Here is a 25,087-nt window from a genome sequence, read left to right on the forward strand (position 1 = left end):
AAACAGATAAATGTATCATTCAACATAAGATTGCACCTAAAACTAACTTCACTCCCTCTCTACTCACATCCTTCTCAAAATCCCATTGGAGAACTGAGGAGAGAAACCTTGGGTCCTCTCCTCCAATGGGGTTTTAGAAAGAGGCACTGAAATAGGAAGCAAGGAATCGAGGAAATATAAAATTGTCACAGAGCTGTTGCATGTTTGTCTCGATATGGAATGGCAGATGTCACTATGTGGGACTGCGCAGAGGTGTACAATCAGCACCATTTGTCAGTATTATTGAGCCATAAGAAACCTTCTTTAGACTTTGTGTTAATTAAAACATAAATGAGTATGTTTAAGGCTGTTTAAGCAGTCATACAAGACTGTTGGGAGTGCGGTGCCATACCTTTAGCTCCCTGGTGCAGCAGAACTGACACGCTAGATATGAAGTTGCAGTACAGTACAGTAAGGGCATCAGCACAATCTATAGAGAAGACAGTAAGATGCAATTAGATTTTGTATGGAGTCGAACGCGCTGAATCCCAACATAAAATCCTTGTAGCGCAAATTTGTCTCAGTTGCATCTAGGTGTGCGTGTGGGGTAACTAACCCAGTTAATGTGTGTGTATGGGGACTGCGGGGCAAGCTCAGACTAACAGTAGTCCATCCCTGCCTCGAAAACCCTGGTCCGGGGAGCACCAAATGTCTGAGGAGACAAGAAAAAGGGATGTCACAAAACATGACAACCACACACAAGAACAAAAACACAGGCATGTAATACAGGGTGTATACAGACTCAGAGTAGACTCAAATACACACGTATCTCCTACACTAAACACACACTCACATATACAGACCCATTACGCGCTCTCTCATGCGCAACAAATATACACAGAAAGAGACTAGGTGTGTGTTTACAGTGATCCAGGGTGGAGGAATACCATCTGGTTGTCGTCATCAGGCATGGTGTTGGCACAGCGGCTGTTTGTGGAGACCACACTGGGACGCATCACTGTCATCAACGCCTCTTCTCACTGGTCCGGTAACTATGCCAACATAACATGTACACGGACATTGGAGTTTGATACCCCTGGCCGGGACTCCACTGAGGAAGGTGGAGGGATACATATGTGCTGAGTTGTGCAAGTCACAAGGTGAGTTAGGGAACACCAATGACCCCAAGTCTTCGATGAAAGTTACATCAAGGTCAAAGGTGACTCGCAGATCCAAACTTGGCCAATGAAGTAGAAGCCCGACTCCACTTTGTCAGACATACAGTATGTTCTCTGCACTCACCCGTCTCCTGAGAACAACTGTAGTGAGAAAGTAAAAATATGTCAGAAAATAACATCGACCGAGTTCAATTGGAGTTAAACACCATCTTAGTGTTGCATACAATGTAACAACCCATTTAAAGACTGCTGCTGTATTAATAGAGGCAACTATGGATAATCATTTAGCTAAGTAAGTGATAACATACTATGGGATTAAGGCGAGCTGTACCAATCCACACGACTCGTCAGTCAGTATGGCTCAGTATTGAACAGCCTGCTGTCATTTCATGCCCAACCCGTGAAGAGCTACTGCACAAAAACTGCCAGAGTAAAAGTTATCAGAAGTGTATTTCAAAGTAACTATCTCAAAGTATGCAGTTAGTAGTTTATATTGGCTATTTATTTCAGAGTTTGATCTTGACTCCCACTCACCCCATCTAAAATCACCGCTACCCTAGGGAGGGCCTTCCCTGTCTGTTCTCACCACTCCCTCACAGTCTGGCTGGTTTTCCAAGTCATCCTTCTCTAGAAACCCCTCGTTAACTTAGTTAGCTAGCTACAATGCTCTTGGTTAACCAAAGATACTGGTACATTTTATATGTGGTTAAACATCAGCTAGCTTTAGCTTCCTAGCTAGCTGGCGCTGATCTAGCTTGCCTAATCAATAGCCTGCTTTAACATCAGAAAATCAAATAACTACCTACTTCAATTGAAATACTGAAATCCTAGTTGATTAGTTGGCTGGTTAGCTTACCTTTTTATTGTCAGCCATCGTCCTTACACCACCATCACCTTGCCTTCAGTCTGAGAGAAGTTGCCAACAACTGGATGTATACGGTTTCAGGGATACAGCAAATACAATCTAGCGTTATTTTCTGCTGAAACCCGTACGTGGGAACTACACTTAGGTGTTTTTTAAACAAAACAATTTTTCCCACCTGCTACGTTAGGTTACATTGCCTTTCAACATCACAATCTGGTTTACACTAGATAACACAGCTTTACTCTACAGTAAAAATCCATGAAAAACAAAGATGTGCTTTTTGGTCTTAACTTTAAAGTTATGGTTAGGCAAAAGGTTAGCAGTGTGGTTAAGTTTAAAAACAGATTTTAAGAAGATAAATTGTAGAAATAGGCTGGGTTTAGCCATAATAAGTATGACTTTGTGGCTGTGTTTAACTAGTGACAACCATGTTAATTGGCTAGAATTTTCACCTCTAATAAAACGATAGTAAAAGATTGCAGATGCGAGAGCAAGATGTTTAAGTATCTCTGCAAAAGAATTATGAATAATCTCTACTCTCAAATTAATATTTTGCATGCGGCAATGATGTTCTGCTTACTTAAAGTCACACTTGCAACTCAAGCTTAATTTGCGCGACCCCGCTGCCTGTGCACTCGCGGGACCCATCCTCTGCTTGCTCGACCACATTCTTCACTCTCCACTGGTCTGTGCATTCGCATCACTCCTCTCCGTTCACGGCACCCATTCCAAGCAGTGTTATCAGTAGTGGGGGGGGGGGGGGGGGGTTGACGGGGATGAGGGTCACAGGCCTGTTACTGTATGGGAGGCAGACAGCACCACAGATCAAAGATTAAGACTGGTTAAATTAAAGAGACCTTTCCCCTGCAGATTTGTGGCGCTGGAATTCACGGCCATTCATCACAGCAGTTGATCAAAAAGAGACAAAAAGTCCCCTCATATTTGTGCGTTACACTAAGTCATCTGACTGGAATTGGTAAAGGGTCATGGAGTTTGTTATGGGTTTCCATAATGCCCAAATATAGCCCAAAGTGGTGTAAAGGCTGATTTTGCTTTTGAGGCGATAGTTTTTTTCCCCTTGGTTGGCTATTCTTTGGCCTCCTCTGTGCTCCACAAGCGATGCGATGTCTGTGGTTCAGCATTGATTGTTGATTGTGTTTGTTTGCAGCTATATTTAGTTGAAGTCGGAAGTTTACATACACCTTAGCCAAGTACATTTACCCTCTGTTTTCCACAATTCCTGACATTTAATCCTAGTAAAAATTCCCTGTCTTAGGTCAGTTAGGATCACCACTTTATTTTAAGAGCGTGAAATGTCAGAATAACAGTAGAGGGATTTATTTATTTCAGCTGTTATTTCTTTCATCACTTTCACAGTGGGTCAGAAGTTTACATGTACCAAATTCTAATTGAGTGTAATTGCCTTTAAATTGTTTAACTTGGGTCACATGTTTCAGGTAGCCTTCCACAATAAGTTGGGTGAATTTTGGCCCATTCCTCCTGACAGAGCTGGTGTAACAGTCAGGTTTGTAGGCCTCCTTGCTCGCACATACTTTTTCAGTTCTGCCCACAGATTTTCTATGGGATTGAGGTCAGGGCTTTATGATGGCCACTCCAATACCTTGACTTTGTTGTCCTTAAGCCATTTTGCCACAACTTTGGAAGTATGCTTGGTGTCATTGTCCATTTGGAAGAGCCATTTGTGACCAAGCTTTCACTTCCTGACTGATGTCTTGAGATGTTGCTTCAATATATCCACATAATATTCCTGCCTCATGATGCCAGCTATTTTGGGAAGTACACCAGCAAAGCACCCCCACAACATGATGCTGACACCCCCGTTTCTCACGGTTGGGATGGTGTTCTTCAGCTTGCAAGCCTCCCCCTTTTTCTTCCAAACACAACGATGGTCATTATGGCCAAACAGTTCTATTTTTGTTTCAACAGACCAGAGGACCTTTCTCCAAAAAGTATGATCTTTGTCCCCATGTGCAGTTGCAAACCGTAGTCTGGCTTTATGGTGGTTTTGGAGCAGTGGCTTCTTCCTTGCTGAGCGGCCTTTCGGGTTATGTCGATTTAGGAATTGTTTTACTGTGGATATAGATACTTTTGTAGCCGTTTCCTCCAGCATCTTCACAAGGTCATTTGCTGTTGTTCTGGGATTGATTTGCACTTTTCGCACCAAAGTACGTTCATCTCTAGGAGACAGAGCTTCCTGAGCGGTATGACGGCTGCGTGGTCCCATGGTGTTTATACTTGCTTACTATTGTTTGTACAGATGAACGTGGTACCTTCAGGCATTTGGAAATTGCTCCCAAGGAGGAACCAGACTTGTCTCCACAATTGTTTTTCTGAGGTCTTGGTTGATTTCTTTAGATTTAACCATGATGTCAAGCAAAGAGGCACTGAGTTTGAAGGAAGGCCACCTCCAATTGACTCAAATTATGTCAATTAGCCAATCAGAAGCTTCTAAAGCCATGGCATTATTTTCTGGAATTTTCCAAGCTGTTTAAAAGGCACAGTCAACTTAGTGTATGTAAACTTTGACCCACTGGAATTGTGACACAGTGAGTTATAAGTGAAATAATCTGTCCGTAAACAATTGTTGGAATAATTACTTGTGTCATGCACAAAGTAGATGTCCTAACCGACTTGCAAAACTATAGTTTGCTAACAAGAAATTTGTGGAGTGGTTGAAAAACAAGTTAATGACTACAACCTAAATGTATGTAAACTTCCAACTTCAACTGTATGTACTACATCTGAAGCTGCAGACACTGTGGTCAATCTGTGGTCGACCGTGGTCAGATGCATGGTCGGTGGCTGTGTGTGATTGCCTCCGCACTGGCCCAACAGTGCCTGTGGTTGATCTGTGGAGCACTGCAGGATGATCTTTCTCTGTGTGCATCAGGTGTTGTCAGTGGCTAGCTGTAGCCATGGCAACAGGTCATACTCAGGCGAGAGTCTTTCTGTGAGAGAAATCTACAGCTCATCAGCCTGAGAGAAGAACACAGTGCTAAAACAACAGCGTCATAAAGCATGTATCACACTTGTCCTACAGAATGGTCCTCTGTACAATCGGTCTACATATGTACATTGCACACACACATCTATATGTGTAACCGTTTTCCTTCCGTCCCTCTCCTCGCCCCTACCTGGGCTCGAACCAGGTACCCTTTGAACACAACAACTGACACCCCCGAAGCATCGTTACCCATCGCTCCACAAAAATCACGGTCCTTGCAGAGCAAGGGAAACAACTACTTCAAGGTCTCAGAGCGAGTGACATCACCGATTGAAACGTTATTAGCGCGCACCACCGCTAACTAGCTAGCCATTTCACGCCGGTTACATATGCACATACAGACATCATTTGTTGGTATGACCAGTGTCCACAGCAGCCTGCGCTCTGGTGTAGTTCAGAGGGCTGCCTCCCTGATGGGGGGCAACTGACTAGCATTATTCAGGTTCTCTCAGGCCAACACTCACCCCCGTGCTCCCACCCCCCCAGCTCATCCACAGGCACCAAAACAAGCCACTATTGTTACATAATCCTCACTAGTCTCATTTCCAGCATGTCACCTCTAATCAGAGCCTCCAACACAGGCCAAAATAGCAGCACATTACACTTCAACCCAGGCTGGAAAGGTGACACCTTATATACAGGCCAGAAAACATGTTACTCTAATCCAATTAACACAACCAAAACACCTCAGGCACAGGCCAAAACATCAGACACGCCAAAACAAGACTGCAGCTAACAGGCACAGGCCAAAACACTGGATGCGCGCGCGCGCACACACACACACACACACACACACACACGACAACAGCATCACACGACAAGGTGACAAGAGCATTGCATCGCACCCTCTTTCAAGATGGGGCTTTCCATATTAATGTATGAGACTGAAACAGACACTGATAGTGTGGTGCCAGTGGTCAATGAGATGATTCTGTGTTGTCAACTACCAAATGGTCACTGTGGTTGGTTGTCACACAGGGATCTGCTGAACTGAATGAACCAGACTCTCCAACACAAGCCCAGCTGAATATAGAATGTTTTACATTGAAGACAAGCATTGAAGCCACATAAGTGGTTTCTACATGTTACAGAAACACCAGGAATCGAGACTGAAATTAGCATGTTATTTGCAGGCATCTATACTTAGGGAGTGGACTGACCCTAACAGTCAGTACTACAGGTCGGCCGATTAATTGGGGCCGATTTCAAGTTTTTATAAGAATCGGAAATCGGTCATTTTGGACACTGATTTGGCCGATTTAAAATATATATTTTTACACCTTTATTTAATCTTTATTTAACTAGGCAAGTCAGTTAAGAACACATTCTTATTTTCAATGGCGGCCTAGGAACGGTGGGTTAACTGCCTTGTTCAGGGGCAGAACGACAGATTTAACTAGTTAACTAGTTCCAGACTTACAGTTAACTAGTCCAACGCTCTAGGACTGCCTATTACGCGAATGCAGTAAGCCAAGGTAAGTTGCTAGCTAGCATTAAATTTATCTTATAAAAAACAATCAATCATAATCACTAGTTAACTACACATGGTTGATGATATATAGAAAGAAAATCATAAGCTTCGCATTTGTAAAACCAAAGTTAGATAGATTGGTAGCAAGGTTCAGCTAGCTATTTTAGCAAGCAAGGAGTATGCGAGCATAGTCGTGCGCTTACGCCCAGCCAGGTTCTGCTAGGAGCAAACAGAACCTAGTCTGCAGTCACCTTAAGCAGCATGCCCTCTCAGCAAAGGTAAATAGCCTAAAGAGTGGCAGTGCCAATCAATTATCTGATCTGCCAACAAACAATGATTAGCACTATGAATACAATCACCCGGCCTAACACCCATATGGCCAATCATGAATCAACTGTGAAGTCATTTTAATTTTCACTTTCATGCCAGGTTCAGCTGTTCCAGCTCTGCACCTGAGAGTACAGGCAGGTTATGAATACAGGTGCGGTCGACACAGCTGAATTTCACAGAACATTTTAGTGGCCCCCATTTTACCATGCAGCTGAGAGAAAATGTTTGTTTTTTTAATAGATTTTTTTAATCCTGCGATTCTACATATTCTGCCATGGATCGGAGGTAACATTTAGCATTTTTAAAGCGATTTTCCTGCAATTCTATGAATTTTTCCATGGCTAATACAGTGTTTTTTTGTTCAAACAAACATCTTTACTGCTGAATCAATTTTTAGGAATTGTCAGTTCTCCCTTTATTTTGGTGATCGTTAGTTCTCAAATATGAATATATAGGGCCACTATCTTTTCTACATACTTTCTCCGGTTTTAGTAATTTAAGTTTACACTGAAAGGGTTTTTCCATCCCCAAAATGTATTTCTGACAAGACAAAATATATACTATTGTAACCTTATAGATAACGTTAAGATTTGGGTGGGATAATCTGATCCTAGATCTGTGGTTAGGGGCAACGATCTGCTCCCGTCCCCTCCAGCGTGGTTAGTTATCTGGGACTGTGTTAGCTGCTGTCTGGGTCTAAAACAGGGGTAGGCAAACTACGACTGGATTCACTCTGGCCCAAGTAATACATTTTTTAAAAAAAGGCAATTATTTTTTTTAACCCCGTATTCTCCCAAATTTCATGATATCCAAATTGGTAGACGAAGGTCGAGAGCCATGCGTCCCCCGAAACACGACCCTGCCAAGTCGCACTGCTTCTTGACACACTGCTTGCTTAGCCATTGACAGAGCACATCGACCTTTAGTTGCAAAACCACAACCAGACTGCCATTCCAGAGCTATGCAGGTCCGCATGCATTACATCCAGACCAATGAGAAAATTATTCGTCCCTCCTTCGAAAGAAGACAGCTGAACTACAATGGCACACGGATCCATAGACTACTCTGCAGACCTGGCAAGACGCAGAGCTGCATACAAAGATGTGAAATCCCACCTTCACAAGGCAGGAGTCAGATTTGGCCTGACACACCCGGCTTAAACGACCCACAGTCTGCACTCACTTTCTAACATGGTAGTAGCTATAACTATACAGCCTACTCCTAGCATGCACACATGGTCTGTGACACGGCGGTCCCGCAGTTAAAAACAGTCCGCCTTGCAAGCTCATTGGCTTTGTTAGGATCTATACGAACCGTCGGACAGGATTTGTTATTTACGCCAGCTTGTGGACATGAGTAACTTTTGTTTGGACTTTGTTTTGGCCATAGGCCCAATTATTTGGACAGCCCACTCACCGCATGTGGATAGCTGGCCGCCACAGGACGGAGCTCTCTCTCATTGATGGGTGCGTTATGCACTCTAAGTAGACTATTCATTACCAAACAGAGGTTCTATTGTCATTATCAATGAATGTACAGCCTAAAACCGGATGACATTCCTTGCTCTTTAAGCTGTGACTCGACGTCCATTAAGAATGGGGTGCATACTGCACTGTATTTCTTTACATTTTGCAAGTTGTTTAATTGTATTTCTTAATCTAATCTATGTGGGTAGGTGTGTGTGCGCGCGCGCATATATGTGAGCGTAATTGCGCTAATGCTTAGGAATATTATTTACAATAGTTATAGACATTAATAGTTTTCATTCACATGTCCTTCATAGATCTATTTTAGGTATCCCCTTTATTCAATAGGACAGTGAAATATCTATTCTTAAACCCTTAGTTGAGGTCCTGTTAGTAATGTGACAAAAAACAGGGTCGGTAATGTTTTTGGGTTCTGCCATTTCGTTTGGGGACTGGCAGAGGTATTTTTTCTCCATTTTATTTTTACGTTCTATTTTAGTTCAGGGTTATGCAAGCTTCTTATTACTTTTTTATTTGTGCACTTTTGTTTTACACCCTCTGGGGTAAGTTATTGTTTAATATTACTGTAACGTAAGTGCCTGATTTGAAGCAGCCTCTTGGAATATTCAGGGCAGTGGGCATATAGTCAAGAGTTCTTATAAAGGGAAAGGGTTTCAATTGCTGTACTACAAGATACTACAGGTGGACCGATTAATCAGAATGGTCGAGTAATTAGGGCCGATTTCAAGTTTTCATAATCGGAAATCTGTATTTTTGGACGCCGATTTTTTTATATATTTTTTTATACAACTTTATTTAACGAGGCAAGTCAGTTAAGAACACATTCTTATTTTCAATGACTGCCTAGGAACGGTGGGTTAACTGCCTCGTTCAGGGGCAGAATGACAGATTTTTACCTTGTCAGCTCAGGGATTCAATCTTGCAACCTTACGGTTAACCAGTCCAACGCTCTAACCACCTGCCTCACGAGGAGCCTACCTGTTATGTGACTGCAGTAAGAAGCCAAGGTAAGTTGCTAGCTAGCATTAAACTTATCTTATAAAAAAATCAATCAATCATAATCACTAGTTAACTACACATGGTTGATGATATTACTATTTTCTCTAGCGTGTCCTGCGTTGCATATAATCGATGCAATGCGCATTCGTGAAAAAGGACTATTGTTGCTACAACGTGTACCCAACCATAAACATCAATGCCTTTCTTAAAATCAATACACAGAAGTATATATTTTTAAACCTGCATATTTAGCTAAAAGAAAGGTTAGCAGGCAATATTAACCAGGTGAAATTGTGTCACTTCTCTTGCGTTCATTGCACGCAGAGTCAGAGTATATGCAACAGTTTGGGCCGCCTGGCTCATTGCGAACTAATTTGCCAGAATTTTACGTAATTATGACATAACATTGAAGGTTGTGCAATGTAACAGCAATATTTAGACTTAGGGATGCCATCCGTTAGATAAAGTTAGTTTCCGGATTCAACCATATTAATGACCTACGGCTCGTATTTCTGTGTGTTATTATGTTATAATTAAGTCTATGATTTGATAGAGCAGTCTGACTGAGCGATGGTAGGCACCAGCAGGCTCGTAAGCATTCATTCAAACAGCACTTTCGTGCGTTTTGCCAGCAGCTCTTCGCAATGCTTCAAGCATTGCGCTGTTTATGACTTCAAGCCTATCAACTCCAGAGATTAGGCCGGTGTAACTGATGTGAAATGGCTAGCTAGTTAGTGGGGTGTGCGCTAATAGCGTTTCAATTGGTGACGTCACTCGCTCTGAGACTTGGAGTAGTTGTTCCCCTTGCTCTGCAAGGGCCGTGGCTTTTGTGGAGCGATGGGTAACGCTGCTTTGAGGGTGGCTGTTCGAGCCTAGGTAGGGGCGAGGAGAGGGACGGAAGCTATACTGTTACACTGGCAATACTAAAATGCCTATAAGAACATCCAATAGTCAAAGGTATATGAAATACAAATGGTATAGAGAAATAGTTCTATAATAACTACAACCTAAAACTTCTTACCTGGGAATATTGAAGACTGATGTTAAAAGGAACCACCAGCTTTCATATGTTCTCATGTTCTGAGCAAGGAACTTAAACGTTAGCTTTCTTACATGGCACATATTGCACTTTTACTTTCTTCTCCAACACTTTGTTTTTGCATTATTTAAACCAAATTGAACAAATTGATTTTATTGATGTATTATATTACGTTAAAATAAGTGTTCATTCAGTATTGTTGTAGTCATTATTACAAATAAATAAATAAATAGTCTGATTAATTGGTTTCTGCTTTTTTTGGTTCTCCAATAATCGGTATTGGTGTTGAAAAACCATAATCGGTCGACCTCTACAAGATACCCATTTATCTGCAACAGAGCATGCTAAACTGAAAGAGGGAAATGTTCTTCTTTTAGTTAAAGAGGCATTGCCATCCTTATAAACAAACATTTCACATTTATGTCTAACATTATTTTAGTATTTAACCAAATCTGCAAGGGATTTGTGATTATACCGGGAGATTTCAAATGTATTCTGGATAACATGCTGGATAAATCAACTGCTCCAGTCTCGAAGCGGAGGAACTCAAATTATCTTAAAAGCATTTGTGAAGTCATCTGGTTTAGTAGAGGTATGGAGAGGGCGAAATTCTAGTGTCAGAAATGATTAGTGCTACTCTAGACCCCATAATTCATATTCTAGATTGGACTATTTTTGTTTTTTATTCCCTCTACTTACATGCACATTATATAGTCAGTCATGTGTTATAAGTTCTATAGTCAAATCTGACCCGGTGTATATAGATACAAAATGAGAATTTGGAGACTTAATGCATCTCTCCTTAACAATGAAGTATTCTGCTCGGTGGTTAAAGATAAGTTATCACATTATTGACAACCAACTCTCTCCTATCTCAGCTGCAACCATCTGGGATGCTGCTAAAGCAACCATAAGATGTTATATTATCTCCCAATCGTCTCTGATCATGAAGCTTAGTGTGGAAAAGAGGGAAAAATTTGAAGCTGTGGTAAAGAACTTCTTCATAAACAACAGCCAACCCAGGTAAACTGGAACTCACAAACTGTTAAGGCGACTGTCAATTTAGACCACACAAAGCACGTACAAAACAGGCAAAAATATGAGTCTGGCAACCGACTGAGCCGTCTACTTACACACCAACTTAAAAAAAGAGCAGAGTGAAAGATCTACTAAGTCTATAAAGATGGCAGATGGCTCGGCTAATGATCCATTGCTTATCAATAATACATTTGGTGACTATAAATCTATTTGTACTTTCAATATACAGGAGCGACTGACAAAATCATAAAATATCTGATTAAGACCACTTTACCCACTATATCAGATGATCATAGAACTAGTTAGAATGGTCCCTTTACATCTGGAGGTTTGGTAAGCTATTAAGGCAATGCCCTCTGGAAAAGCACATGGTGTAAAGCTACTCTGTCGTGTTTTCTAAGTAGCATTGGCCTGAGATATGCCGCATCTTTATGCCTGCTCTTTATGATATGACTGATAGAGACGTCATACCAGAGTCGTGGAAAACTGCCTCCATTGGCCCACTACTAAAAAAAGACAAATCCACCAGAGTGCTGTTCGTTTAGACCAGTGGTTCCCAACCGGTTTTGGTTACTGTACCACCAACTGAATTTTGTTCTGCCCGGAATACCCCTGAAGTCCCCCCCCATGTCCATTTTACCAGTAGGCCTATGGTCTTATGAGTCTTCTTATGTACACTCTGTGGATAGGCCAAGTAACCCTGGTTGGGAACCACTGGTTTAGACCAATCAGTGGTTTAGACCAGTCCTGCTTCCGGACCTCATTAAGCCAGATCAGACTGGTTTTTGTCAAATCCAGATTTGGAACAGACAATTTGAGACGCACTTTGAATATCATAAACCATCTTGGCAGGAATAAAGACCCTGCACTCATTGTTTCTCTCGATGCTGAAAAGGCTTTTGACAGAGTTGAGTGAGAATTATTTTTTGCTGTACTGGAAAAAGGTGAATCCGAGTGACTATTTTATTAATTTACTGTACTTTGATCCAACTGCAGCAGTTAACACAAATGGTCAGATATCAGAAATATTTTCTATTGGTTGCCTGGCCTGTATTCATTGGTCATAGAACCATTGGCTGAAGCAATAAGGTCTAGTAATGACATCAGGGGCATTTTCGTGAAAGGTGAAGAACATAGAATTTCATTATTTGCTGATGATATGCTTTTATACACCTAAACCAGAGACCTCTGTTGCTGCAGTAATCATATCTGAATATGGTAACCTGTCAGGGTACAACATTAATGAGGGGAAATCCATGGCTTTACCTTTAAATATCCCCTCTTAGAATCAATTTCCTCATTCCAATTGGCTGAAACAGGCTTCAAATACTTGGGCATATACACAGAGTGTACATAATATTAAGAACACCTTCCCAATATTGGGGCATGGACTCTACAAGATGACGAAAGCGGTCAACAGGGATGCTGGCCCATTTTGACTCCAATGCTTCCCACAGTTGTGTCAAGCTGGCTGGATGTCCTTTGGGTGGTGGACCATTCTTGATAAACATAGCAAACTGTTGAGCGTGAAAAACCCAGCAGCATTGCGGTTCTTGACACAATCTGATGTGCCTGGCACCTTCTACCATACCCCGTTCAAAGGCACTTAATATTATGTTGTCTTGGCCATTCACCCTGATTGGCACACATACACAATCCATGTCTCAATTGTCTCAAGGCTTAAAAATCCTTATTTAACCTGTCTCCTCCCCTTCATCATCACTGATTGAAGTGGATTTAACAGGTGACATCAATAAGGGATCATAGCTTCTCTTGGATTCACCTGGTGACTTTATGCCATGGAAAGAGCAGGTGTTCATAATGTTTTCTACACTCAGTGTATGTCACACCAGACCTTAAAGACCTGTTCTCTTATGTGCCTTTGCTCACAACAATTAAGCAGGACCTGGCTAACTGGTCTGTTTTACCAGACTCTCTTTTTGGCAGTATTAATGTCTGGATGAACAACTTCCCCGATTAAATGATCTATTCCAGAATTTTCCCAGCCATCTCTCTCTGCCCTTTTTTCAGAAAGTTAATAACAGTAGCTCTACATATATTTGGCAAAATAAGAAACCAAATTTACCAAATGAATTAAGCCTAAGAACTTGGGAGGGGTTTCTTTTCCAAATTTGCAACTATATTATTTGTCTGCTCAGATCAAGCACATGATTAGTTGATTCCTAGAAAGACTTGACTCACTGAGTTGGGATGGAATCAACAGCATGTCCTCCAAGGGCATTATGTTATTTACCATTTATTAAAAATGTAGGTCTTATCTGACAATTTTATAGTATGTAAGACACTCTTAACTTGGAAAAATGCAAGGAGAGACTTGCAGATTCCAGACCATATATCACTCTGGTCACAGCTCTTAATCCTGACTTTCCCCCCAAATAAGGAGTGTTGGACTCCTGGATTGGAAGACGAAAGGTATTGCTGATCTTACGCCTTTGTTAATCCAGGATACTCTCAAAATCATTCCAACAGATACTGATTTTGATTAACCAAAAATGACTTTCTCAGGTATCTCCAATTTAGACATTTTGTAGAGGGCCAAAAGAAAGGGAGTAACCTGCATTTTCAAATTACTGAGGTTGAACAATTGTTTACGAATCCTACTGCTTGGAGGAATTTAATCTCTGATTTATAATCTATTTTATCGAACAAAAGTGCCTCATCCTATGACGCATTGAGATATATTTGGGAGTGCATTTGGTGATGAGGACTGAGTTGCTAACTGTGAAAGGGTTTACCTCAAATGCACCTCTATAGGCACTTTAAATTCTTTAATAGAACCTACCTGTTCTTAAGAGAATGTTCCCCAATGCATCACATTTATGTTTCAAATGTCAACAAGATACTAGTACCTTTATGCACATATTTTGGCACAGCATACAGATAAAGCCTGAGAGGGAAATCTGTCAGACAGCGAGGGCTGCTGCTACAGCGCCTCAAACAGCTCAGTCGTCGTTGCTGCTGTAGTGAAACGTGCTTTTATCAGCCCAATCATTGCATAACAATTCTAAATGCAATCGTATCTTAAAAACAGTTTTGTAAGAGAGCTACTATTTTTTATTTTTCAACTGGAAATTGAAGCACACTTCCCATTCACTACACAAGATGGCGCGGATAGAGATTAGAGGTCGACCGATTATGATTTTTCAACGCCGATACCAATTATTGGAGGACCAAAAAAAGACAATACCGAACGATTTTGAAATTTGAAATAATGACAATTACAACAATACGGAATGAACACTTATTTGAACTTAATATAACACATCAATAAAAATCAATTTAGCCTCAAATAATAAAACATGTTCAATTTGGTTTAAATAATGCAAAAACAGTGTTGGAGAAGTAAAAGTGCAATATGTGCCATGTAAAAAAGCTAACGTTTGAGTTCTTGCTCAGAACATATGAAAGTTGGTGGTTCCTTTTAACATGAGACTTCTATATTCCAAGGTAAGAGGTTTTAGGTTGTAGTTAATATAGTATTTAAGACTATTTCTCTCTATACCATTTGTATTTCATATACCTTTGACTATTGGATGTTCTTATAGGCACTATAATATTGCCAGTGTAACAGTATAGCTTCCGTCCCTCTCCTCGCCCCTACCTGGGCTCGAACCAGGAACACAACGACAACAGCCACCCTCGAAGCAGCGTTACCCATCGCTCCACAAAATCCGCGGCCCTTGCAGAGCAAGGGGAATAACTACTCCAAGTCTCAGAGCGAGTGACGTTTGAAACGCTATAACTAGGTAGCCATTTCACATCGGTTACATCAGCCATTAGGCTGATAAGCTTGAAGTCATAATCAGCTTTGTGCTTGCGAAGAGCTGCTGGCAAAACACACGAAAGTGCTGTTTGAATGAATGCTTACAAGCATGCTGCTGCCTACCATCGCTCAGTCAGACTGCTCTATCAAATCATAGACTTAATTATAACATAATAACACACAGAAATACGAGCCTTTGGTTATTATGATGGTCAAATCCGGAAACTATCATTTCGAAAACAAATAATTTATTCCTTCAGTGAAATATGGAAACGTTCTGTATTTTATCTAACGGGTGGCATCCCTAAGTCTAAATATTCTTGTTACATTGCACAACCTTCAATGTTATGTCATAATTAAGTAAAATTCTGGCAAATTAGTTCGCAATGAGCCAGGCTGCCCAAACTGTTGCATATACACTGACTCTGCGTGCAATGAACGCAAGAGAAGTGACAATTTCACCTGGTTAATATTGCCTGCTAACCTTTCTTTTAGCTAAATATGCAGTTTAAAAATATATACTTCTGTGTATTGATTTTAAGAAAGGCATTGGTTAGGTACAGTCGTCCAACGATTGTGCTTTTTTCGCAAAAAAGCTTCTGCCATCTCTATTAGAGTCCTTAGGAAGTCCTGTGCAGTATTTTGTTTTTTAAAGTATTATTTCTTACATTGTTAGCCCAGAAAACCTTAAGTGTTATTACATACAGCAGGGAAGAACTATTGGATATCAGAGACGTCAACTTACCAGCACTGCGACCAGGAATAGGACTTTCCCAAAGCGGATCCTTTGTCTGCACCTCCCAGGGCATTTGAACTGATTCCAGAGGCCGACCCAAAACAACGCCGTTGGAAGAGAGGATGCCGGAGCAGTCTTCTAGTGAGGCTTCAGATGCGCGCACAGCACCCACCTCTTCCGAGTATATTACTCGCCAGTCCCTAGTTAATAAACTAGATGAAATTAGGGAAAGAGTTGCTTTCCAAAGAGATATCCGGGATTGTAACATACTCCGTTTCACGGAGACATGGCTAGCTGGGGACATGCTGTTGGAGTCAGCAACTAAAACAGTAAGCGCCCCCGCTTCGGTCTATCCAACGCTGGTCTGACCAAATCGGATTCCACGCTTCAAGATTGCTTCGATCACATGGACTGGGAAATGTTCCGGGTAGCCTCAGATAATACCATTGACGTATACGCTGAACTCAGTGAGCAAGTTTATAAGGAAGTGTATAGGAGATGTTGTACCCATTGTGACTATTAAAACCTTCCCTAACCAGAAATCGTGGATGGATGGCAGCTTTCGTGCAAAACTGATAGCACGTACCACCGCATTTAATCATGGCAAGGCGACTGGAAACATGACCGAATACGGACAGTGTAGTTATTCCCTCCATAAGGCAATCAAACAAGCAAAGCGTCAGTAGAGACAAAGTGGAGTCGCAATTCAACGTCTCAAACATGAGACGAATGTGGCAGGGTCTACAGACACGGACTACAAAAAGAAAACCAGCCCTGTCGCGGACATCGACATCTTGCTTCCAGACAAATTAAAACAACTTCTTTGCGCGCGTTGGAGGACAAAACAGTGCCACTGACACAGCCCACTACCAAAGATTGTGCGCTCTCCTTCTCCGTGGCCAACGGGAGTAAAACATTTAAGCGTGTTAACCCACGCAAGGCTGCCGACCCAGATGGCATCCCTAGCCGCGTCCTCAGAGCATGCACAGATCAGCTGGCTGTCATCATGAAGTGCTTTGAGAGACTAGTCAAGGATCATGTCACCTCCACCCTACCCGTTACCCTAGACCCACTCCAATTTGCTTACCGCCCCAATAGGTCCACAGACGATGCAATCACCATCACACTGCCCTATCCCATCTGGAGAAGAGGAATACCCATGTAAGAATGCTGTTCATTGACTAAAGCTCAGCATTTAACACCATTGTACCCTCCAAACTCATCATTAAGCTTGAGACCCTGGGTCTCGACCCCACCCTGTGCAACTGGATCCTGAACTTCATGATGGGCTGCCCCCAGGTGGTGAATGTAGGAAACAATATCTCCACTCCACTGATCCTCAACACTGGGGTCCCACAAGGGTGTATTCTCAGCCCTCTCCTGTACTCCCTGTTCACCCACAACTGCGTGGCCAATCACGCCTCCAACTCAATCATCAAGTTTGCAGACAACACAACAGTAGTGGGCATGATTACCAACAATGACGAGACAGCCTACAGGGAGGTGGAGAGGGCCCTCGGAGTGTGGTGTCAGGAAAATAACCTCTCACTCCATGTCAGCAAAACAAAAAGAGATAATTGTGGACTTCAGGAAACAACAAAGGGAGGACCCCCCTATCCACAGACGGAACCGCAGTGGAGAAGGTGGAAAGTTAAAAGTTCCTTGGTGTTCATATCATGACAAACTGAAATGGTCCATGCACACAGACAGTGTGGTGAACAAGGCGCAACAGCCAAATTTGGCTTGTCACCGAAAACCCTCTAACTTTTACAGGTGCACAATTGACAGCATCCTCGTACGGCAACTGCATTGCCCACAACCGCAGGGCTCTCCAGGGGGTGGTGCAGTCTGCACAATGCATCACCGGGGCCAAACTACCTGCCCTCCAGGACACCTACACCACCCGATGTCACAGGAAGGCCAAAAAGATCATCAAGGACAATCACCCGAGCCACTAGCTGTTCACCCCACTTCCACCCAGAAGGCAAGATCAGTACAAGTGCATCACAGCTGGGACAGAGATTGAAAAATAGCTTCCATCGCAAGGCCGCCAGATTGTTAAACAGCCACCACTAGCAGAGAGACAGCTGCCTACCTACAGACTTGATATCATTGGTCACTTTAATAACTGGAACACTAGTCACTTTAATAATGCCACTTTAAGAATGTATAATGCCACTTTAAGAATCTCGCATTACTCATCTCATATGTATATACTTCACTATCTATTCTTTACTATCTATTGCATCTTAGCCACTCTGTCACTGCTCATCCATATATTTTATACTTATATATTCTCATCCCATTGCTTTACTAGTATTAGGTTTTGTTGTGGAATAGTTAGATATTACCTGTTAGATATGCTTCTAGATCTGACAGTGCAGCAGTAAGTATTTCACTACACTCCCAATAACATCTGCTAACCATGTGTATGTGACCAATAAAAGTTGATTTGATTCGATTCAAGTGCATATAGGCAACGGTAGGCAGGCTCCAGCACGTCACACCACTTTGCAATGAGCTGGAGGAAGTATTCATTTTGAAAACATATACTTAATTGTTTGAAACCTGAATGGTTTTACTTCATGTGAGGCATGTCTTACCTTGCTTCAAAGTAAAATCCAACCATAGAAACGTAGAGGCAATTATTTTATAAAGACTTCCATATGCCATTGAAACCATTAGCCTATTTATCTCATGTTCTATTGGTTTTCAACTTTATTTCACTGTCCAGTAGCCAAAAACACAATCCTAGTCATATTAGCAAACCATGCTAATTGTTGCATCTTTAGATCTCCCTTTTCAAAATTTCTAATGGATATTTTCATCTCTGTCACATGAAACCTCTCAAATGTGCGGTGCGATTTTGACAATGGTGTTTCCCGTTAATTGCATTATGGAACGAACATTTGCGTAGCCTACTGCCTCGTGCGCATTGCTGCACTTATAAAGTGAAGAAATAATAGTTTCTCAACATTTTAAGCTAAAAGTTCTGATCTGTTGCTTCAGCCTCATTGTTTTTTAAATGTAGCCTAGGCCTACTGGTTGTATGAATTTGGAATCGATCGTCCCACAACTGTCCCAGAGTGTTAGGAATAGGCTATTACTCGCACAGAACGACAAGCCGACCAATAGAACAGGTACACTTTTCTACTATGGGGGATATTACTATGGGGAATATTAGATTGACATAGGCTAGTGATTTGGCTGTTCGTTACTCGCCTTGTTGGCTGAGTAAAAGTAAATGTGGCAGTTATTCTAACATTTACAAAGTGCGCATTTGAATTCGGTAAGAAGGAAGCAGGCCGTTGCATCCTGGAGTTGCATGTTCTGTTAAGAAGAATGACCATAATCTAAATGTGATCTGTCATTCTAAGCAGAGTGGGTGGACGCCCTAATCAGGTTATGCACCCAATGCATACGGGTCCGGTACAATTCTCAAATGTCTGTTAAATTAAAATGCTGCCGGTCAAATGAAACCCTGACATGCACACAGTCGACCTGACCAATAAGAGAAGAGTACGTCCAGTAAGCTCAGCCTTCAGCTGATGATTGCCTGACTTCACATGTAATGGAGAGACTGGTGAAGGCTAGTGAGTGAGTGAACACACACACACACACACACACCAGGGATGGGAAACTGAAGGGGTGGGGGCCACAAAAATATCTGAACTCATAATGAGGGGCCGCAGTGACATGTGCAGAGCGTCCCTGGTTCGCGCCCAGGTCGGGGCGAGGGGACGGACGTAAAGTCTATACTGTTACACGAGCAATATCTTTTAGCGGCCCCACTCAACTGTAGAGGGGCATACAGAACATGTTGCAGTTTAAAGCAAGTTTGTTGCAATTCTACACATTTTGCCATGAGGCAGAGAGAAGATTTAGCAATCGACCACGTTTCTAAAAGTTTAGATATCTGGCCGCTCGACTAACTTACCAATCAAGAAGAAAGAAAATGCTGTCATGGGATAATTGAGTGACAAGTGTAAAAACTGATGATGCACAACCAAATCTTGAAATTACACCTTGTGTATTATATAGGGCTGTCAAAGTTAACGCGTTAATAACATGTTGCATTTTTATTGCTGATCAATTTTGACGCCGTTAAATCGCATTTCCATTTCTTCACCGCACGGAGCCTTTTTAAGCACGGACCCTATTGCACACGGACAATGCACACGGTGGCAGCTGCTGTTATGTAGTTAGCGCTGTCTGTCCCTTAAACATCCACAATTTGCTCAGCTTTGAGCAACAATTTTGAAAGAAAACTTACAGAAAGTTCAACCATAAACACATTCTCATGCATTTCTTTAGATAAACAGCAAAAACAATTTGTACAGATTTAGATAGCTAGCTAATTAATGGTAGCATAACTAGCTAACCAAAATCATGTTTACAACGCCACGGCTGAATGGCTCTTGATATAACTAACTTCCCACAATGATTTTAAATCAGAACATCCATTCCATTTAGCATCTGTTTTTTTTTTTTAGTTCAGGTCAAAAGATAAGCAAATTATCAAAATTCTAGTAATAGCAGCTTGTGACTGGTTCATGTCGAAGTAGCCTAGGCTAGATTTAATAGCCGTATTACATGAGCTCAGACCTGGCTGACATGTTGCTATTGTCTAATGTGGAATTCAAAACATTGTTGGACAGGTTTAAAATGCTCTTTGTGTGCCAGTTCTTTTTTCCTGTAGTCAACCCTCCAATCAGATATTGGGAGAACACTCATTTAGAATTCCTGAAGCTGTAACAGTGTGTGTGCATGCTATTAAACTTCAAGAACATTTATAAGAGGGAGCAGGCATACTTAAACATTGGGAGTATTTTGTTTCTGATACAGATTGTGTTTATGTCCCCTACAATCAAAGCATGGTATGCCTGTAACTCAATGCACTGCTTTTTAAAAGGAAAACCTTTCTTTAGAGCCAAATTTTAGCAAATTCTAAATGATTAACTACAGAAAAGCATGCGATTAATAGCGATAAATCGTTTGAAAGCACTAATAGAAGGGCAACTCCCAACAGGAAGTTGAGACCTCAACCGAGTTACCATTTATTTATTTTTATCCGTGGGCCTACAAAAGCCAGTTGTCCCGCCCCGATATAGACAGACATATGGGTCGTCCCATGAAATGACTACCTTTTGCATCCCTTTGAAATTTTAAGTATGAAATTGTGCACAAATAGAAATAATATATTAAATGCCCTTTAACCATTTACAATTGTGGTAATTGGCCTGTATGGATAGGGATACATTGAAATGTTGCCAGCCTAGTCTCAGGGGTTGATAGGCTTGAAGTCATAAACAGCGCAATGCTTGAAGCATTGTGAAGAGCTGCTGGCAAACACAGTTTGAATGAATGCTTACGACCCTGCTGCCTACCACCGCTCAGTCAGACTGCTCTATCAAATCATAGACTTAATATAATAACACAGAAATGCGAGCCTTAGGTCATTAATATGGTCAAATCCGGAAACTATCATTTCGAAAACAAAACATTTATTCTTTCAGTGAAATATGGAACCGTTCCGTATTTTATCTAACGGGTGGAATCCATAAGTCTAAATATTGCGGTTACATTGCACAACCTTCAGTCATAATTACGTAAAATTCTGGCAAATTAGTTGGCAACGAGCCAGGAGGCCCAAACTGCTGCATATACCCTGACTGCAATGAAAGCAAGAGGAATGACACATTTTCCCTAGTTTAATATTGCCTGCTAACATGAAATTATTTTAACTAAATATGCAGGTTTAAAATAATATATTTCTGTGTATTGATTTTAAGAAAGGCATTGATGTTTATGGTTAGGTATATTCGTGCAACGATTGTGCTTTTTTCACAAATGCGCTTTTGTTAAATCATCCCCCGTTTGGCGAAGTTGGCCGTCTTTGATAGGAAGAAATGGTCTTCACACAGTTCGCAACGAGCCAGGCGGCCCAAACTGCTGCATATACCCTGACTCTGTTGCACAGAACGCAAGAGAAGTGACACAATTTCCCTAGTTAAAAGAAATTCATGTTAGCAGGCAATTTAAACTAAATATGCAGGTTTAAAAATATATACTTGTGTATTGATTTTAAGAAAGGAGTTGATGTTTATGGTTAAGTACAACGACAGTGCTTTTTTCGCAAATGCGCTTGTTTAAATTACCCGTTTGGCGAAATAGGCTGTGATTCAATGTTAAATTAACAGGCACCACATCGATTAAATGCAACGCTGGACAAGCTAGATAAACTAGTAATATCAACCATGTGTAGTTTACTAGTGATTATATTAAGATTGATTGTTTTTTTATGAGACACGTTTAATGCTAGCTAGCACCTTACCTTGGCTCCTTGCTGCACTCGCATAACAGGTAGTCAGCCTGCCACGCAGTCTCCTCGTGGAGTGCAAAGTAAATCGGCCATGATCGGTGTCCAAAAATGCCGATTACCGATTGTTATGAAAACTTGAAATCGACCCTAATTTTTAATCGTCAACCTCTAATTGAAAAGGGAACAGTTTGGAGAGAAAGGAAAAATTATTAAACCAAAAAAGGTGAGTGCACAACAGTTCACCTGAGAAGAATGAATCCAAATATTACTGTTTTTATATGCATTTTACATTTACTGTACTTTGCCACATTTGTTGATAACAAAATCTGAAAATACTCTGGATACATTCAGCAACATAAGACGATTCCTGGAAAATATGGGTTAGGTGCAAGGATTTGAGTGAGAGGACTAACTGGTGTCTCCAAGTGGCCTCTCCAAAGTGTGCACAGTTCCTAAGCACTTTGAATGCACTTTTATTTTTTGCTCTCTTAGCTTTGCCATTGATGAACTAGAGCAAGCACTTGTAGTTGTTTCGATTGGAACACAACCTTGCATCCCTGCCGTCAGACAATTACTGTTGTTTACACAATCAAAAACAGTCCATAATAAATGACAATCTGGGTCAGTTGGGCATGATTTGAAAGCTTGTTCTATTGCCTTACATGACAAAGTTATACAATAATCTTAAGGTGTTCAGAACAACCAAGGGCATGAATCCATGTCATATCAACCACTGTATATCAACCACAGTGATCATAAATGTTGGCACTGTGTTAGACATGAGTTTTATGATATGGAAATGTGAAGTGCACATTTGGACTCACAGGTGTTTGGCTTGCTTGTATGACATCAAAGCAGAATTTATTATAATATTCAATGTCTCATCTTTCAAAATACATTGAGTCATCATAAATTTACTGCATTTCCATCAAAAAATTTGCAAAGTTGCACAATTATCAGGGGGGATGGGGCAACTTCTTGTCATGCGGTGAATGCTGAATGTCAGTCAAAACCCATACAGAGCTGTCGAGCACAGAGCCAGAGCTCTGACTTCATGTATAGCATGTTACTGTACAGAAACAACGTTCCAATTTAGGTGCTCATTAGTTCCCAAATCTTCAACGGGTTATAGGGTAAAGGGTTATAGAGACAACATGGAAAATCTGATTTTTTTATATGAATAAAGACTTGCTAAAGTGCAAAAATATATCATTTTGACATTTCCCTCTGACTTCTAGGAAGCTTTAACCCATCCAAATTCCTCCAAGTTTTCACCACAAAACATTGTAAAGCCCTAGTTATTTTGTTGCTTTGACAAAGTCATTATTGAAGATTATTATGTATTTCATGAATCATTAGTAATTAATTTTACGGTAAAACGGTAAAACAGTTCATATTACATGAACTGAACGCTCATTTTAATATGGAGCAACTATTCCTTAACAAAACATTTTTTAGATAGTCAAATTATAGTGCAAAAGCAGGGGAGCTTGTTCTAAAATAATTAGCAATTTTCTGGTGTTTTGTGGTGGAAAACAAGTATAACATGTTACAGGCTAGAAGTTTAAACAATTCACATGTTTTAGTGAAGCTTGCTTTCAATTGCAAGCTTGAGCACCCGGTTGCACACAACAAACTTCCCTTCACCATGTCACATGGGGATTTATGGCTGATTTAAGATGTAGTAGTCAACCCTGTTACTTTATTAGGCACTTAATAAGCACTTAATATAGTAATCTTCTTATTTAACCTCATGAGATGGGAAAAGGGTTTCTTTATTAAGTTGAACATGTGCTCTTTTGACAGAATGTTCAAATTAATTTAAATAAAATGTTACTACTCAAAAGGCCCCTAATTGGTGGAATTACCAATATAGTCAGATACACACTCCCTCAAGTGGCAAAGACATTACTTAAGATGGCTACTTACGGTTGACATATTATGTTAATGTTAAATACTTTCAATTCCTCGGTAATGTGCACATACCATTTCGCTATCTATTCTGACATACTGTGAGGTAAGATTCTAATGTATGGCACCATAAAACGGCCACTTCACTGCATATGAGCCAATTATTAACAGCCTCCCCTAAAATGCCCCACATTCAGTCCTGCTTGACTAACAGTGTTCTGGTACCGTGCTTGAATTACTTATTCATCTTACAAAAACACACATGGGAGTATATTAATACTGGGAATAGCTTAAAATTGTTCATACATTTACACTGTCCAACAACACAACTGATGTTTAGGTTCCATTTCCATCAATGACAAGTGAACTATCCCCAGCTTGAGGTAGAGGGTATGTATTGGGGGAGACTGACAGTCCAAGCTGCTTAACTACACCCTCGCCCTGGCCCCTTGGCCTAGCCCTCCTCATAAACACATTCCTATATTGAACTCTAAAAGGACTAAAATGAAAGCAGGCAAATATACGGTACAGCCACAAATGCTACAACAACAAAGAGAACATGTAGACCAGACGAGCGTGCACACACAGCAACCTCTGAAATGGTATTGATGGATGATTATGTTTAGATAAAAACATTAAAGTGAGATCCAGTTTTATATATATATATATATAAAAATACACACACAGTGGGGCAAAAAAGTATTTAGTCAGCCACCAATTGTGCAAGTTCTCCCACTTAAAAAGATGATGAAAAATTACAGGCCCCATAGGTACACTTCAACTATGACAGACAAAATGAAAAAAAAAAATCCAGAAAATCACATTGTAGGATTTTTTATGAATTTATTTGCAAATTATGGTTGAAAATAAGTATTTGGTCAATAACAAAAGTTTCTCAATACTTTGTTATATACCCTTTGTGG

General features: G+C 40.9%; 1 protein-coding gene across 5 annotated transcripts in view; it reads right to left on the reverse strand.

Moving 5' to 3' along the window:
- LOC139407167 (nuclear receptor coactivator 1-like) overlaps nucleotides 1–25,087 on the reverse strand; it is an 86,197-nt gene that overhangs the window by 43,082 nt on the left and 18,028 nt on the right. For 2 of the 5 annotated variants that reach the window (XM_071150681.1, XM_071150684.1), the window contains exons 1-2: nucleotides 596–2,716; nucleotides 392–469 (exon numbers count right to left, since the gene is read on the reverse strand). The exons of the other annotated variants lie outside the window; for them this stretch is intronic. The gene's annotated coding sequence lies outside the window, so the exon portion shown is untranslated. Of the gene's footprint in view, nucleotides 1–391; nucleotides 470–595; nucleotides 2,717–25,087 lie in introns of those variants that run through there. 5 annotated transcript variants of the gene reach the window in all.

Source organism: Oncorhynchus clarkii, chromosome 4, assembly GCF_045791955.1.
Source record: "Oncorhynchus clarkii lewisi isolate Uvic-CL-2024 chromosome 4, UVic_Ocla_1.0, whole genome shotgun sequence".
Classification (NCBI taxonomy): Eukaryota; Metazoa; Chordata; class Actinopteri; order Salmoniformes; family Salmonidae; genus Oncorhynchus; species Oncorhynchus clarkii.